Source organism: Calidris pugnax, unplaced genomic scaffold, assembly GCF_001431845.1.
Source record: "Calidris pugnax isolate Ruff unplaced genomic scaffold, ASM143184v1 scaffold40, whole genome shotgun sequence".
Taxonomy (NCBI): domain Eukaryota; kingdom Metazoa; phylum Chordata; class Aves; order Charadriiformes; family Scolopacidae; genus Calidris; species Calidris pugnax.
In genome coordinates, this window is record NW_015090796.1 from 995,544 (window position 1) to 999,611 (window position 4,068).

Genomic DNA, 4,068 nt, shown 5'->3' on the forward strand with positions numbered 1-4,068 from the left:
GATCAATAGAGAGTCCCAGGAACGAGGTTTTTCTCCGTCCTTTGGCTTTAGCGTAAGGAATCGGCTGCGTGGCAGGGATCTGAGGTGTTTTAAACTTTGGGGGTGATAACACTTTGTTTACACATTTGCAGGGGATGCTGGTCCCTTGCTTCACCAATTCCCAAAAAACTTCAGGGTTCAAGAAGTGATAGCCTTTTAAGCAGCACAAGACCGGGCTACACGTGATACTAATTTGCAAAGTATTTGCAGTAAAGACTTGCTGACATTTAAGAAATACCTATGTGTTCCTGCTATGTGCTGTCTGCTCAGGAAAACTTAAGTGATCGTAAAATCTGTGGCAAAGAGGGACTTTTTTAAAAAAAAATAAACCACAATTCCATACATCCCTATCAGAGTTTCACAAGGCGTTTTTCAGCAATATTTGTAATTTAAAATATATTAACAAAAAGATTTTTCAGCTATGTTTTATGTATACAAAAGGGTCACAGATGGTAAAAAGATTTGTTACCGTGAGGTAGTGTAGCGTTTTGTGATTATAAAATTAATCTGTCTCTAAATCTGTTTAAAGAGTTTTCGCCATATAATGAGCAATATAAAGTATTAATATTTTCATGTTCTTAGGGACTTTCACAGCCATAATTTTACCAACACAGCTGTTTGACCCAGTGACATCATGTTTTGCATATTTTTGCATTTTAATGAGTTAGTCATTTAAAAGGTTACAAAGAAACCATAACTCATAAGTAATTAAATTATTTAGCAGAAGAAGTATAAGACGGTCTTCTGACATAGGTCACTGTGGGAAGGAGGGAGCATCAATGCCGCCGAACTGCACCTGTTTGTTGGGGATAGGTACAGACCAGAAGCTCTGCTTTTCCATTACAAGTGGCTGTTTTCTCAGGGAAGTGGCTGAATACAGGCACGTACTAAAACCAACTGAATTTTCTGTCGTTGGGATAGGAGGTTTTCAGGCTGCGGTCGCAAACAATGCTCGGCGCTGGACGGGAGTTGTCTGTCAAGACTTGGATAACTTTGAGATTTTACAGAAAACACTCACGTGCCTGATGTGTTTTCCCTTTCCAGGGCTGAAATACAGACCTTCCGAGGGAGTGTTGTTTAATCTTCTTGTCTGTAATGGTTTAATACACATAAATTCTTGGAGATGAAAGGTAGAGTAGAAGAACTTGGCAACTTGGGTTGCCTCTCCGCAAGCTAAAGATGTTACAAATCCAGACAAACCTCTGAGCCTATCGAAATATCTATGGAACAGACATGAAAGGGAAAATGTTTGCAAAAAGATTTTACACAATTACAAAGGGGAAGGAAATGAGGTATATTTTAGAATAAATTAACTTAGTTTTTTCATCTTGTGCCACTTCTATGTATACTACATGCTTAAAGCCTGTTTGGGGTTATTTTCATTATGAAGTACAAATGGCAATAATTAAGACATAGTGTGACATTCTTGGGGAGGAGGCAAAGTGGATTGGAAAACAAATTTGCAGTTGAGAACTTACACTGTCAGCTGATGGGATGCCTGGAAATAGCACAGGAACATGAAAAACCCCGTGATCCAGCTTCATCTCTGCACTTTATTTGGGCATGACTTTCAGAGAGTAACTGCTGTTCTCCTTGGTTACCCCATCGATAAATTAGAGCCAATAATTACTTGTTGCTTGTGTGGGTTTTGTGAAGATTATTTGCTTTAGGATTGTTTCTGGTACATCACTTTCAAAAGGTTAAGTTCTGCATCAATCCGAATAACGTTCTGATTAAAATCTTAGTGAAAAAGTGGAGTGTGCATGAGGTTCTTGTTTGAGATCTTGTTACCCCGCTGAAACTTCTGAAACTTTTGTCAGAAAAGAAAGTAAAATAGGTTTCCTAAGAGAGGAAGGGAGAAAAAAAACTTTGAGAGCCCAGGCTTTTATTGCAGAAGGGGATCCTATAAGGAGTCATTAAGAGATGCCAGGGCTGGGGGGGTGAGTGGTGGGTTCATGTTTTCATGGGTTGCGTGGACCCCGAAGCTGCGTCCCCGTGGTGAAGGAGGGCAGAGGCTGTTGCAGAGGGATTATTTGGGGTCCCACATCCCCTCTGGGGTGGGTTCCCATCCCCTCAGCCTCCGGCCAGGTCACCCGAATCCCACACCAGGCAGAGATGGTGGGGCTGAGGGTTTTTTAACAATAAACGGCGCCTGACGCGGCTTTTTGCACCTGAACCTGGTTCTCCTCTGTTATCTCCCAGAATTAAGTTAATGCTGTAGCTCAGTTTCTCGTCTTTCTTGCCAGGAGAAACAATTTTCTGCTGAAAATCCTAGTGGAAAATCCCCGTCAAGAACAAGAGCGTGGAACTGAGGGAGTAAAAAAACCTTAACAATTCACGGGCGCGTTTATCCAGTTCTGGCCTTGGGAGCAAAACTTCATAAAACAGGATCTTAGGCATAGACATATTGGGGTTGCCAATTACAGGGAGATGTAAAACATCGATTCTTTTCAAAACTTTTCAGCAGTAAACTCAAAACGTAGTTAACAGTGTGTCTGGGGGGGGGGGGTTTAGGCTTGAACACTCTTTGGTGTAGCTGCTCTAGCACCAAATTAAGAAAAAGCCAAGTAAAACACACTAATGCTGTGTTTTAAACTTTCCAGCATCAGGGTACTATATATGGTGAAATAGGATGAAATACAGTTCTGCATGCAAATGGGTACAGACCCGATGCGGTGAGGAATTAGAAGGCAGTAACAGAAAGGAAATGAAGAGTTTATTGTTTTTATAGCTCTAATATCCATTAAAAGTTAGTAACACAGCAGGTGACAGTTTGGGTAAGTGTAAAGTGAATGTTTTGAAATAAATAGCAGTTGGGTGACCTGGGATGTCAGGGCTGGAGACAAGGGTGTGTGTTTGTCAATATATCCTACATGTTTTACAGACTCCTCAGGGAACAGGGGAAGATACAATTTCACCTTTTCTGTGCCAAAACATTTTAATTATATCTTCTTCCAAGTACAGCGGTTCAGTAACCAAGGAGCTGACATTGATGCATGTGTTGATAAAGCTGCAAACATTCAAAATGAGATTAACAAAGATTTTGAGGAAAGGGTGACAGCTAATTTTGCACAGTATTCTGCATCTAATTCAGGTCAGTGTAATGATAGAATATTTTATAACTGTTGTGTCATCCAGGGGGACTTTTATGATGCTTTGTGTTTTTGAGGATTTGTGTATATGAAAGTATAGTTCTTAATACATCATTCAAACAGGTTATAACTTTTTTATTGAACGTCTGTTGGTTGTAGCCATAAACAGGAATAAACTTCAGCATTTAGAAGCAATTTTATATATCCATCAGCATTCATCACGGTAATAGGTTCCTTTTGTCTAATTCACCTTGAAAGTATTGACTTCAGATGTGAAATGGAACCAGAACTACCGTGCCCGCTTTGCGGCGTGGCTTAATATTTGCGAAAAGATGGGATGGAAAGTTATATTAAGTGTATTTAAATAATCAAACTGTAGTTTCTTTGTATAGTGTGAGACCTTTTGAGAACATCTCAATGTATTTCTGCTCTATTCTCCTCCTTGTTTGAAGGCAACTGACATTCTTCTTTCACTTTGCTTTTTGTTTGTGAAATTTTCTCCTTTTTTTTATCCACTCACTTCTCCATCTGCTTTCACTTTTGTTTGCTTGGGCCGTCTCTCATCCCAACTTGATAATGAGGAATGCGGTGTGACCCTGACCTCTATCAGCCCATGCATGACCTTCTGACTCCCCCACATAACCTTTGACCTTCTCTTTGACAGCTTGATTAATTACCCTGTGTTATGATTTATGAGTAAGTGCTATGTAAAAATAATAGACAACAGGTGGTCCTCTAAAAACTTTTTGTGGCATGTTTTCTTTTCCTGCCCAACTTGATGAGCTATTTTAAGTTGGGAACTTGGTGGGACAATGCGCGTTTGGCAGGAACGCGGCATTTTTACACACTTGGACACGGCGCTGGAATTCAGGGAGCCGAGGTGTAGCCGGGATGGAAATATCACCAAGTATTTGGGGGGAAGCAGGGGGGAAAGTCG

The 4,068-nt window shown here is 40.5% G+C and overlaps 1 protein-coding gene across 4 annotated transcripts in view; it reads left to right on the plus strand.

The window, feature by feature from the left end:
• Positions 1 to 4,068, plus strand: part of FAM172A (family with sequence similarity 172 member A) — a 366,710-nt gene that overhangs the window by 126,676 nt on the left and 235,966 nt on the right. The window lies entirely within an intron of this gene.